This window comes from Falco biarmicus, chromosome 3 (genome assembly GCF_023638135.1).
Source record: "Falco biarmicus isolate bFalBia1 chromosome 3, bFalBia1.pri, whole genome shotgun sequence".
Lineage (NCBI taxonomy): Eukaryota > Metazoa > Chordata > Aves > Falconiformes > Falconidae > Falco > Falco biarmicus.
In genome coordinates, this window is record NC_079290.1 from 65,840,312 (window position 1) to 65,855,487 (window position 15,176).

A 15,176-nucleotide genomic window follows, 5' to 3' on the forward strand; every position below is an offset into this window, starting at 1 on the left:
TTGCACAGGAATTTTTCTAGCTTCTCTGTTTTTCTCTTCTGCTAAGAGCGACTAGAAGCAGAGTAAAGAATGTTTACTTCTGGTAGTGGTTTTTTACTTTGAATTTTGTCAGTAAGCAATAGATTAGGTAAAGTGATAATTATGTGTCTAGATAGCATTCACATGCTCCAGAATCTCAGGAATACCTGTCCTGTTAAAGGAAAGAAAAAAATCCAAGAAAAAAAAAAAAAACACAACCAAACAAATTAGTCATTTCATAATGCTGATCCCTTTTTTGGTTGGTTGTTTTTTGTTTTACTGGTGTAGTGGAACGGTCATTAGAAAAGAAATCATTAATTAAACATTATTTTATCTCATTCCGCAGTGAAAATTAATTGTCATTCTGTTTAAGATTTGGTCTTCTCCACTTTGAGTAAATCATAGGTTTTTGGGTTTATTTTCAGCACAATGAACTTAGAACCTGTCCCTGATTTATTTCTGTTTCTTTTGCAGTGATTGATGAATGTTGTGGAGTGGGAATTATATCGGAATAAGACAAAGAAAGAAAACAGCAAAAAAATATATTTCATAATGAGTTTATCTTGAACTTAGGATATGATGGTGGTGCTAATTCAGGGAGCTCATCCACACTTTATATTATATTGTAATACCTCTGGAAGATGTTGCATTTCTAGATGTTTACCATCCAAAAGTTATAGATGATATTTTATTAGGGGCCAGGACAGCTCCTTAGCATAAAACTCTTTGCATATTTTTGTCTACAGTATTCATTATCTTGCCTGTACTTTGAACATTGCATTAAAAATACATATATGACATCAAAAAGGTTTTTAACAAAATGTATTCTCAAATTTACTGCAGAAATTGCAGGCCTTATTCAGATATTCCTGAAGAAAAGAATTGCATGGCAGCATAAGTTAGTTTTCAGGCAATTCATTCTCTTTTTTTTTGTAGTAAAAAATAACCACTTCTTAAAAAGTCTAGTTGCACTTTGTATCGCCTGTATATTACAGAACACAATAAGAAGTTTTATCTTGAAGGAATAAATCTAGTTTTCTGCAATGTAGGAGTAGCAGGCAATGTAACGAACAGTGTTTCTTCTTCCTGAAGGCCTCCATTTGCTCTGAACTCCTGCTCCTGCTCAGAACTCATGCTATTTAAACAGCAGCTGCTTGAAGCTTGAAGTTTTAAGGGCAAGAAGGAATGCACTGTACATGCAGAGCTGATAAGTTATTGTTAGTCTAATTAAAGTCTTAATTGTGTAATCCAAATATGTAGTTGCTATCTCAGTTACAATGACACTAACATTTACAGGCCAAACTATCTGGGTAATAAAGAAAAGTTTTCAGTAGTAATACAGTTAAATTACCCAAGTTTTCTACTCCTTTGCTCTGATGTTTTGTTCATCTTTCTTGTGTCAGTCTAGTATTTAAGGTTGCTAGTCATCCTCAAGAGGGATAGGGGAGCAGGGAGGAGCAGTAAAGTTATGCGCCCTGAGTTCTTTGCGTGGAGGAGTACATGACTGTTGATGATCATTTTGTTCTTCTCAGACCTGAGTCTGTCTTGGGATTATTTTTTTAATGTTTTCAAACACTATGTCTTTATTTGATTTTTCTTCCTTGGCTGCTACTTAAAGTGTGACTGTCTTCACCTCTTTGCTATTGGTTTACATTCTATGATAGCCTTCTCCAACACCACATAACATAAAGGGTAGTGTTTGTTACTCATCAAGTCTAAATTTGTTAGACCTTCATCATAAATAATATTCGGTGGCAATAGTCACTTGACTGCTAAACTTTGTATCAAAGCTAAACTCAGTTCTGGTCAAGACAAGATCTGAGATGCTGTACTGACAAGTTAATAGAAATCCTGTGGCCTTCTACTATTAATGGCAAATCACGACATGTAGTGGCTCACCACCACACTCTCAGTATAAACTTTGAAATATATTCCATATAGACACCCATTACAGTGTGGGTTTTTTCATTTGGGTTTTGTTCTGCTGTTTGGTTTAAAATTTTAGGGGTTTGGAGTTTTTTCCCCCTCTTTGTTTGCTTCTTTGTTTTGATTTAAATGAGAGTACAAGTACAACAAGAGAATTTTGTTGGAAGCTTAACTGGTGATCCTTTAGCAGGTAGTTATAGCCAATCTACAGTATAATTTTTATTGTATTTAGCTGAATGTTCCAAATCAAGTGGCATCAGGTTCATTATCAATAGCTTGAGTATTTGCAAGAAAAAAACTAATAAAAAATTTATCTTTAGAAAAATGAAAATGAAGTGTAACTCAGTATAGAATGCCAGAGGGAAACTTGGAGCATATGCACATTCTTGTTCTTTGAAAAATGCAAGGCTTGATATTATACAGCCTTACTCGATGACCATTTTATTTTTTAATATTTTATGTAAGAGGAGTGAGGGAAAGTGATGTCTCCAGATATATATTGTGAAACTAAACTGCTGCAGTGGAACAGTCTCCCTTTCTCATTTTTTGCTTTCCTAGCTGCTGATAACAAACCCAAAATTATTTGTCTCTTCCCTTGTTATAAAATGCTTTGTTCCAGATTGTAATAACATTAGTTGTACTTGAGTACCTGCCCTAACACCTGTTGCTCAGAATACTTCTGCCTAAGGAACATGGAGAACTGAACAAAAAAGCTTTGCTACAGTGCTGTAAATATCACTGAATGGCTTGGGGTTTATGGATTCTTTTGAAGGCAGCTTATTTAAACCGATATGTAACTGTTTATACCACATTCCTGCAGAGTGTGATCACGTGATGACCTATAAAAGCTGGGAAATGGTTCAGCTGATATCTGGAAGAACAAGTGATTGGCTTGGAGTAGCAGGAAAGGCTCCTTTGGTCACAACTTCTTTTCTAAGATATTTCCAAGACACTACTTATAAAGGAATTTGCTAATATTGAGGGTGAGGAAAAAAGTCAAAAGGACAAGTTTATCTTGGAAGTTTAATCTTATGAAAGTTCATCAGTAAATGCAGAAAACAATCAAACAAAAATGTTTAGCAGGAAGCTTTGTCTAGTAACTTTGGCTCTTTTCTTATGGCTTTGAATGGATTTAAACCTCTGAACTATATTTACTGTTTTTTAACAGAGAAATATAAGAAAAATCAAGAAAAGAAGGATGTAATCCCAGTGTATATGTATTAGTAGGTTTAAAAATTATTTTTGAATTGCCTTTTTGCACTATTAATTACTGTAATGGACAGTTATACCAATTTCAATTTCTTTCCCCAGTTTCTCTTTCTGACTCATTAAAATTCAAGAATTTTTGGATTCAGTAAACTGACAGTTCTTTATGTCCTCTGAGCAGAGAGGATAATAATTCTTTCACTTTGAAAATCGAGATGTTTGATGCATTGAACTCCTGTGGGTAGAAAAACTAAGCCAATGCTGTGACTTAAGTCATATTTGACAGATTCTTCCTGTTCAAATTTGCAGGTAAGGATCAGTATACCACCAAAAATATCTGTACTACAATCTTAAAAGCAACATTTGCTGTTGACTTTTATTTTCAGTTTCTCTGAATCAAATGATTGTATAAAAATTTTTGTGATTTATTCCTGTCATTCTCTGATAATTATTGACAACAGACCTGAAGAACCATTAAACAAATGAATCATAATTGTTAGTTGTGTGATTATTAACAGGAAAAGGCACAATTTTACAAAGTTCACATCAGTAAATTTGATAGCAGGGTATTGCTGCTGTTGGGTACACTCCATGCCTGGTAAGCAGAATTTCTTGGTAGTTTACATCTGTGGAGATGTGCCCTTGTTTAGCAGAAGTCAGATATAAATTTAGGAAGGTCTTAGCTTTAATTCAATCGCCATGTAGACATACTTGCTAAGATACAAGTAATATAAACAACTGTTTTTTTTACCCAGTTTAGAGGTATGTGAATCTACTCAGAGGCTTTATTTTAGGCAATGAATGTTGGTAGCATCAATTTCTTACACTCCTTTTTGCAAATTTGTGGGTAGACAATCATACTGGGTAAATAATTTTCCTGTTTCCTGATTTTTATTGGTGTTCTTGACATATCTGTTAATAACGTTGAAAATACCTCTGGGAGTTAAAAGAAATAATTATTGGAAGTAATTAACGATAGTTTGAAAAAAGTTTCAGTGCCCTAAGAACAGTAAACTATATAATAATATGAGTTTTTTATTTACTGCATCTACCAAACTGATGATCGATAAGTACAGAAGGTTTTGATGTATGCTATATTTTATGCCTTTTATACCTGCCCTGGAGAATTTTCAAGCATTGTGAGGGGAATGCACATAAGTTACATCAACAAATAGACTATTTGCAGTGCTTTTTTTTATAGTACTCTAAAAATTTACTATTCTTTATTTGCTTCTGACCAAGTATAAAAGTAATGATAGCCCTCAACAGGAGGCATTAGTGGGAGGTCATAACAGTATTCACCGTAAGTATCTGCTGGGCATCCCTATGACATAATATTTTATGCATGATGTTGCAAGACAGAGCCGTATTGCAGATGTGTCTCCAAAGTTCTGAAGTTGTGTGAAGTTTAAGAGGAGAACTCCTACTTGAGCTCTGTAGTGGCACATCTCCTCTGCCTCCCGCACACAACAATCTTATTGAGGGAATTGCCCCTTAAAGCTGCTGCATGTTGAGTATCATTCCTTGCCAATCATTAATGAGGTGGTCATTTCAAAAAGAAGTGCTGGATTAAGCTGTAACTATGTATAAGCCCTATTTACACATCTTTCTGTAAAAGTTAACGAATGGCCTAAAGGATCTACAGAGATCTGTTTGCTCCATCTCAAGCACATCATTCATTCAGCACAACTTCATCCATCATAATCCCTCAAATTCTGGTGATTGAATATCTGTATCTCACAAAATGGACCACAAAGTGAAATTTAACTCTTCCCAAATTTGTATATAAATAAAGAATGCCTGAAAGATATTAATTTATTTGATTAATAATATTTAGTTAATTATCATTTTTAATATAATTTGATGTCAGTAAGGCTACATGTATTTACACTTTTCTTCCACTAACCTTTGAACCTGTTAGTCAATAACAGTCAGATGGTTGAGTCAAATGATAAATGCTTTCTGATAACTGAGTTCCTACAGGCTTTGTGAAAATTTCTCTGCCTGCAAGAGGCAAGAGACACAAATTATTTTTCTTTCTTGCTCCTCAGTGGGAGTGGGTAAAGAAAACAGAAAAAAATTGGCTGGTATTTATTATCCATGGCAGCAGCTGACCAGCCAGTCAGCTATCATTGCACATAAATTCTGGGTTAGTGACAGTATGTATTGTTTGTTGTCTAGTATCTGTCCTGTGAAAGATAAGAGAAGTTAAAGAGCAAATAACAATGGACTAATTCTACTATTCATAGAAATGTGTTTGGTCTCTAAAATAGCTGTGTAAAAACAATTAATTAGTGTAACCATCACTTTGGACCTTGACTAATGCAAACTAGTTTTATCTCCTCTTTTTTTTTTCATTATGACGTTTCCAATTAATCATAAATATTTTATTTATATGGGGCAGGTTTCTGCGCATTTGAAAGGGAGGGACTGTAGAGGATGCAATGTAAAAGCCATCATAGTTTGGTTTACTGTTTGAGAGTCTGTGGAATTGAAGGAGCTCTGCCTAAGTGCATTACATGAGAATTACATCCATAGCATTTATTTTGCTGTAGACATCATGGTTGAGGAAGAAGGCATGAGCCCCTTGCTCCAAATGCCTATTAATGCTTGTACAAAGAAATAAATACTTTATTTCAATTCAATACTTAATAGTGCTTTGTTCTCCATATCCCATTCTTGGGTGAAGAATATTTGAGGACTCAGCTGCAGAAAACAGCTCTTACAATGCCAAAAGTTCTTTTTAACTTTAGTCAATTAGGTTTTAGATGTGGGTAGAATAAAGGAATAAATGTAATGTACTAGGATTCTGTTGACAGCAGAGAGCAGAATATCAACAGTTCCTTTAGTTTGTTGGTTACCATAGAAACAATCAAGTATAAGATGCTGTTGACAAAACTGCAGATTGCAGCAGATCATTAATTTTAGAAGGGATGTGTTTTGCACTTGATACATGTGAAAAGGAACAGTGGGCATTTTTTCTTGCATTAAGTGGTCTGTTATTGTCAATGGGACAAGCAGGGGCTAAAAAAGGGAGTGCTCGAAGTGTGAATTGCTTATATCTCATTTTTTCTGCTGGTGCATGTATGTTTGCATGTAGCCAGATTTACTTGGCAGAAGCTCAATGGAATATAATGGTGTAATACTTTTTATATGAGAAGAAATTAAGATGAGATTTCATCATGGTTCTCATGATTGATGAGATTTGTAAAATGAGAGGGAGTCCAATTACTAAATGGTGTTTCATGTAAAAAGATCACTGAGTTTCTCGGTCACTGCTGACTGCTGATCAGTTGTTGAGTGATGATTAAAATGTTTTGCTTTGACTTAAAATGACTTAGCAGTTTGAGTCCTAGCTAAATGACACTTTCTGATAAGGAACCACATTCCTATTCTGTATATAAACTCTCAGTTCCCTGTTTTAAGAGAAATTGTGAGTTGCTCTTTTAGGGTTTTATAATTTCCTCTATTTTCCCTTTTCAAAACAGGAATTTGTCATCTTCATAATACTTAAATCTTTTTTGTTCATGGAGGTAGGAGAAAAGGATTAAATATGTCAGTGATTCAGAAGATGCTGGTGTTTTAGGTACTTTTTTTTAAGATCTTCTTCCTTAACAGTTTGACATACCCATTTTCTGTTTTATAAAGGGTTGTGGGAACAGGGTTGTAAAAAAGTACATATGTATATGCAGGTGACTTCATGTTCTATTCTAGATAGGAAAATCATCTTTCTTAGATAAGTCAAAAAAGATTAAACACACTGAATTGTGATAAAAACCTTTTGGAACTGTTTTCTGTAAAAGGTTCCACGCTAGAGTGTCAGTATATTTCTGTGGTTTTGTCTGCATTGATTACATATGATTGTACAGTGATTGTATTATTATACTACCAATCAAGCACAGTAACTTCCAGAAAAAAGAAAATGCTAATAAGAGTGGTATCCCATGTGCAGGTAGCCCAGATTTCAGTTCAACTCTTCAGATGCACACAGGTGATGCATGGGTATGATCCAGTTAAAATTCTGTAGAACAGAGGCATCATTCCTCATAGCCTCAGTAATCCTTTTGTAAGGTTTATCTAACATTCAGATAAGATCATACCAAAGTTTACCTTGTTTGGTCTGGGAAAAAAAAAAGCTGATACATCAAAATGATGAGGTAACTGATAACACCGAAGATAATAAACCTTTCCCTGATAGTAATGTATGAAACTATGAAACCCCTGAACGTATTGCTTGCCAAAGTAGATTTATAGAATAAAAGCTTTGTGTAGAATCAAGTATGATTCAAACACATCATTTTGGTTGAAGTCCCAGCTCAACAACTGTAGCATTAAATCTGTTACGAGGCTAAAATCCAGACCTCTAGGTGTCTACTCTTTGTGAAGTGATTCAAAGCCAAAAAAAGCTCTTAATACTCCTAAGCAGGTTTATTTAGGCAAAAGTTAAATTTACTTTAATTTTTATTTTGTGGGAATGTTACCTTAAATTAGGATATTTGCTAATTAGAGTATTAATATTTGCTAGCTTGGGGAATTGAAATGTCTTTGGAGAGCTCTAACAAATTATTTTGATAATTTTTTACTAGTCTATATTTCACAATTAAAATTGCAGAGAACACAATTTTATTACATTTGTAGAATTCTTATGTGAGAGTTCATTTTGGATTGATCATATTTAAGAGAGTGAATACTCTAATTCAAGGAAATATGGAAATCAGTGAGTATTAATTTCAGGTATTGAGAGGAAAAGTCATATGCCTTATGTAAGGTTGTTTGTTTTTCTCTTTCTGGACCTAACTGAAATCCTCAAGCATCATAAACATTCCATTAAAATAAAATACAGAAAGGGAAATGCAGAAAGCAGTATCGAGTGTTTATCTGTGTATGAACATCTATAAGAGCAGAACATGTGATATACAAAGCTTTCAAGGAAGTGCAAAGGGGAAAAGAGCTGAATTAACATATGCACCACCTACTAGCCATGTCAAGCTGTTCTTTGGAACAGTTTGCTTAGCCCAAAGACAGAAATAGTGCCAGTGTTTCCCTCTCCACATGTATTCTAGGTAGCAGAGTTTTTGGGAAACCATTCTAAACAATGCTGAGCAGGAAGCTGGAATTGCAGAGCAAGCAGACTGTTTGCTTGTGGGGAAATGACAATCTGGATGTGCTTCGAGGAGCAACATCTCACTTGAGCAAGATTTATCGCAGCTTCAAACTAAAGCAAGTTTCTTGATTAAAAAAAAAGGCGATGTGGTGGTCTTGATCAAAGCACTATCCTAATGATTAATTGATCTGTGCTGTATGTTCAGTTTTGTAGAGGCTTGAAGAAGATAGGTAGTAGTTCCCTACTTCAGATTTCTCTTCAATCAAAATGGATGATACTTTCCTACTTTGTTATGAACAAAAAAGAGTGCTCATTGGGCCTCTGGGTACTGTGGGTCCAGAGTACCAGACAGAAACTTAAAATACTAACATCCAGTACCTCTACATACTTGCATACTTATTCATTGCGTTATGACCTCTGCTATGTGATTGGCCCCCTGGTTTGTTTGGGTTTTATGCGATTCACCTGTGTAATGCATAAATAGCTGTGATTAGCTTTACTTTTTATTTCTATCTGCATGTTTGGAGATGGACTTTGCAGCTTCATTTTAGCTATACATCATTCATATACATAATTATGTGGAAGCTCTTGCCCTTTTACAACTGCAAAGTATATAAAAAAAAATACATGAAAAAATACATATAGACCTAGTTACCCACAGATATTCATTTAATAAACATTATGAATGAATCTGTAATGAATCTGTATGTTCATATGAGGTAAATAAAAAATTCTCTATATACACCGCATGATAAGGCATGTCTCTCCTTCTGTCTATTACCAACATTTATAATTTTGCAGTTTTCTATAATACCCTTTTTACAGAGAAACAGTGTAGCTTGAATGTCTTGAGAAAAACCCGGGTGACCTACCAGCAGATAAGTATTTGTTTAAATGAATAAGCCCTTTAATTATATTCTCGTTCTGCTATATGCTCAAGATTGTAAAATTGCTGAAGAGAAAAGTAAGTAATTGAATAGCAATTTAAGTGTGAATTTATTAAATCAATTAGATTTACAAAAGTAATTTGAGACACAGTGCTGCTATGTTGAGCACAGCAAGTATATAAAAATTTAAAATAGATGCTTGTAACTGTAGCATGGTTTCTAATGGGAATTTGTCTTGGTTTTAATAGTAAAAATGATTGATTCTATGTGTCTTGCAGACCTTATTCTGTAAGTTATTCTTATCCTAATAGCACCTCAGAGGTAGGCTATTTCATTTCAGATTGCTGGGGAATCTCTTGGCATAATAAAAGATTTAATAAACTGATGAAAATTTATAATAGGGATTCAAATGTTTCTGTGCTTTTCTTTTCCTTCTAAACAAACAATATCTTCTGTATTAACTAGCTTGATAAAGCTAGTAATTTCTCTACATTCTGACTTTTCAAGTGCATTATGTTAACATTTTCTGTCTAATGTATTATGCAATATTTTATATGGTACTTCTAGAAACCAAAAGAAAATTAACTTGCACAATTTGGTGGGCCTATGTAGTGTAAGTAGCCAAATGGAAGGAGGTAACCTGGTTACAAGGACTTAGATGACCAATGGCTACTCCAGCTTATCCGAAGAGATAAACCCATATCATGGCGTTACATGCATTATATCAGAGTGTGAGGTTACTGGGTATCAAAAACCTCAAGGATTGAGTCTAAGATGAGAGATGTAACTAGCTATTAATTTTTTACCTTTCTTACCTTCCAAATAATGGGAGAGGGTATGGTGGGAGAGGATATGTCTGTTCAAGCTTTCATTAGTGTGATAAAGTAAGACTTAACAGATGCAGACTTTGTTGTCTCTAAATGGAAGCAGGACCTCATGATACAGTTTTCATTGCCCCTCCAGTCTGGTGACAATCTCTTTCCTCTTCTGTCTCCCATAAAATATCTGCAATCCTCCAGATCATCTTCTCCACATTTCCTATCCCATGAGATAGTTTCACTGCTTGATATCCAGAGATACACAAGACTTTGAAATACAACTTTACTCTTATGGATTTTTCTCCTCTTTACTTTCAAATATCCTTCAATATCTGATAATTAAAACTCCAGTCACTATTGTTACGTTCCTGCTTCTCCCTTTTACTTTACCTCTATGAAGTTGCTTGAATATTCAAAGTCCCCCCCTTCCCCTCTGATCAATTAATATTTTAGTTTCCAGGTTCTATATATTAATTTTTCACTAGTCTCCTCACTCATCTGCATTCAGGAGGTTTTCAGTCTGAATAGGAAAGTATCACGTTTGATGAACATTTGTTATTACAGGATTTTGTTCCTGATTACTCCACTGTGTACAAAGTCAATGTGGGGGCTACACATTAGAATTAACAGAAAAGGGAGGTTGGAGAGCAAAGTATTTTATTGTTTGCTAAAGAATACATACATATTCCCATGATATACAGTGAAGTATCATAAAGATCAAACCAGTAAATGAATGTGATCAATATTAACTAGATAGATTGATCATTTATTTAACTAAAAGTGAGTGTTGAAAAACATTAAGTTCCAAAAGGCAAAAAACAAGTAGGTAAAATAGTGTTAAGACTATGCACAGTTAATTTTGTCCACAGAGGGTGGTCTCAGAATACTAGTATAGGGAAATCCATTTACTATCTGTTTTTAAGGCAATAAAAGAGAAGTGTTTGTAGACTACCACTATTTGTATCAGCTTGCGTACTTACTATGACCTTTTTGGGTATTAGGCAATCATTTATGGAAGTAAAGTAATAAAACCCCTAGTCTTAAAACATTACAGTTCAATGAATGTGAAAATATCCCGAAAATCAGGTCCCTATTTTGTAAGTTATGAAGAACTGGAGAAGCTAATTAAAAAAGTAAACTTGACCTCGTTTGCTTTATTAAGGTTCCTGTATATTTTGAATTTATAACCACAAATATCAGTGAAATGTGTAAAATAGAAAACTTATAATTAAAATCTACATAATGTCTAATTGGCTGCTGAAAAACCAATACAAAAAGCTGAGTTGACATTTCCTCTTGAACAGATATTTATATTCAGCCACCAGTGGTGTACTGGGTAACACTTAATGTACTCTGATAATCTTATTAGTAGAAGACATCACTGACACTTAGGAAACATAGCAATATCTGACTCTTTGCCAGGTTGGCTCATCAACAGGTAGAGCTACGTCTCTGATATCCACAATGCCTACACTCTACTATCACATAGCTCATGGCAGTAAAATGAGTTCTATTGCAAACCCCTCACCACCTCCTGGGCCTGACCCTACAGTCTTAAACTAGTAATGAGTTGCCCCATCTCTCACTGGCACCCAACTCCATGCATCACCTTGTATGTTCCAACACTACATATACCCCAGTCCCTTCCCCTCAGTAACTACTTGCATGAAGCCATTATCTAGCTTGTTGGGTAAGGTGTTATGTACTAAAGCATGTGAGCCCTTTAGGTGCCCTTTTCTCATTTTGTGTAGGAAAGAACACACAACATACAGGGATCAGCCAGAGTCCTGATGACTTTCTTAGACACTGCTGCAGATTCTTACCCTACGGACTCTATTTGTTTAAGGATTCAGAAGTATATGCGTCTACCGTGAAGTACACAAGTAGCATGCTAGTAATTTTAGAGCAATTTTGTTGACCTTTAAAAAAGATTAGGTCTGTCATCAGTGGTTATAAAGTAAATGAAACCTAGTGGAAAACTTCCTGAAAACCAACTAATAGTATTGGCCATCAGGAAAAACTGAAGAAGTTTTATGGACTCACAAGAGTTTGGAGTAGTGTCAAGGCCCTGAGATTTTGTTCTGTTTCTTTAGGTCGATGATTTTTCCTTCCTCCTTTCATCTAAGCTCCCAATGCATCAAAATCTGGCAGTATTGTAACTCAAGGAGAGAGTAAATTTGATGGAGAAGATAGCCATTACTTTTTCACCTGCAGATGAAAGGGTCACAAATGCAAGGAATGTTTTCTTCTGGTGTAGTCTGACCAAACATGTGACCAATATCTAACTATATGCATTTTAAGTGTGAGCTCCTAGTTTCAGCAGAACAAGTGTGAGTTCTAGGGCTAGCAGATTCGTGTGGATTTGAACAGACATTCCTGTGAAGGCAGATCTTACCTTCTATACACAAGATACTTAACAGCAGGCTTTTAAATTAACATCACCCTGATGGCGTGCTTGAAGCCAGGCATGTATGGTGTGGTAGTGTTGATGGAAAAGGGAATAACAATTGTATCACTCTTCAGGTTGGTCTAGTAGATTATTTCCAGAAATAAAGTCGAAGAGACATTACACCTTTCTCGGGGAGAGACAAATAAGAAGACATTTCCTTTCAACTGATCTCATTGTTCATGGCTAAAATCTTGCTCAGAGCAGTGCTGAGCCACAGCAGATGTGGCAACAATCACAAGGATCCTTAGTAAAATGTGGGAAAATCACACTAATATGCTGTGGTATAAAAATGTACCAGCAGAACAGTTTCAAGAAGTGGGCTATCTTCTTACTTTTCCTCTTACCAGACTTCTTGGGGATGTCCAGATAGTTATGAAATATAGTTTTTTAAAAAAAGCATTGCAGTTACAGTCTGGTGACACTAAAAATGTCTTAATGAATTGCTTAGTCCAACTGTCTTAATCTTACCTAATTGTTTTCCATATACTGAAGGTAATGTTCAAACTTGATTCCTCAAACTGCTAATGAAAGGTCTAAGGAAACTTAATCCAGCTGTCCCTTTCAAAAGAATGTGCAGTTTCCCTTCATGTATGAAGTGATAGGCTGCTGGCTTTTAACAATTTTCTGCCTTTTCTCTGTTTGGAGTTCTAGAAAAGTTTAACAGAGGTATGGACAGAATACTCCGCAGCATTTGCAGAACTCTCCACCCTGGTAATGACATGATGTTCTGAAACATCTTGTGATTTTAAAATCTGCACTGAGGGTAAATTTACTACAGGAGTAAAACATTGAATTGAGTGTCCAGATTATTATTAGTTATTAATATTAATATAAAAACAGTGGGCAGTTTAGGATTTGCAAGATCAAAGACTTCTGGTGAAGTCCTTCTAAACCCAAGAAGGATTTTGGCAGCAAGAACTTACCCAAAGTTCACATTGTAAATGAGTTTAAACTGTCACAGCTATCTTAAGTTGCTGTATGATAAGGCTCTAGAAAAGCATGTTTAGAAAGCGTGTCATTCATTAAAAACAGCATTTCTTTAAAGCCTGAATTCCATTAAAGAATTCATGTGGATTTCTTATTTACATTCTGAATAAGAAATCAAAGCAGCACTCTCACAAGAGAGGAAAGATGGTGTACTGCAATATCTGAACTAAAAGCTCCTGCTGTGAGAACAGAACTACAATCTGAAGAAAAAATACCTGTATATAATGTGGTAACTGAACTGCTTAAGACCTTTTTAGCTTCTGTGATCGATAACAAAAATGGTTGCAGAGCCTCAACCTAGAAGCTAGTACAGATTAGCATTGTGTTTGTGATACATCATTGGTAGGGACCAAACACATGGTAAGAATGGCCTGAGATTTATTTCAGCATGACACTTTTTGTGATCCTGTATGTCACTATCACTAGTTTAATGTAAATTACACAATATATATCAGGAATGAATAGAAAATGAGGAAACTAATACGGTTATTATAAACATGAGCGGCAACACTGGATATATTTGTTGCTGGTTTAGCACATGTGAAGAGACTGTGTGATATTTTTTTTTATTTTGTAGCATGTAACTTTAAAATGGAAAATTATATGGGAAAATACTGTAAGAAATGGTCTCTACAAAGTTTGGAAGACAATACTGTGGAAGCTACTTTAAAAATAGTGTGGGTTTTTCATTCTGTAAAAATACGGAATGAAGAATGAACTTGACACAAATCAAGTCAAATATAGAACTGAATACTTGTGAGAGTGGATTTAAATGGCATTTTTAAAACAGTAGCACTATGCAATGAATTAATGAGTAATACCGACTGTCTTGATTGTATAATTTTTATAAAATTAACTAAGATGTAACAAAGTGTTTCATGCTAATCTGCTAGAAATACTACATTCAGCTATTCTTTCCCAGTCCTCACTGGTTAAACTTCTGTTCCTCTTTCTCTTTTGGAATTTCAGTCTTGCATACTTGTTTTCCTTCTGAAGCTGACAAATAACAGATTCCAATTAAAATAAATGTACTTCAGGAATCTCCTGGAGCAACTTGGTAGTTTTGTTAAGTATGAACAGAAATTAGGGCTAAACTTGTTTCAAATAAAACTTTAGTAGATCTATGCTCCCTTTGCAAGTATAAATAAGTAGTTAAAATGTGAATTTCCTTTACAGAGGTTTGGGTTTTTTTAATATGTCTTTTTAAAAGAATGTTTTCTGATAGGTGATGGGCATGTTCTCACTTGCTGTTGATTAGCTCTCTTGACTATTCATGCTGACCTTTCTAGAATTTTTGCTGTAGGGTTCTAAAATAAGATGACAATAGAAAAAGATACGTAATTTTTAGTATAAACCCTTCATAATAATGGTGGGAGACTGTTTGGCAAAAAAAAAATAAATCCTAAAGAGTATTTTTTTTTTTTAATTTTTGTTTTTGGGGGTTTTATAGTGCCTGAACTCTTGTAGTGTGCATTGAATTTTTATGGCAAGTTTTTGTTAGCGAGGGGACTACAGGGGTGGCTTCTGTAAAATTGCTGCTAGAAGCTTCCCCCATGTCTAATAGAGCCAGTGCCAGCCGGCTCCAAGATGGACCCACCACTGGCCCAAGTGAAGCCCAAACAGCAAATGGTGGTAGTGCCTCTGGGATAACATAGTTAAGAAGGGGGAAGGAAACTGTGGTGCAGCAGCAACTGGAGAGAACAGTGAGAATGTGTGAGAGCAACAACTCTGCAGACACCTAGGTCAGTGAAGGAGGGGGAGCAGGTGCTCCAGGCACAACA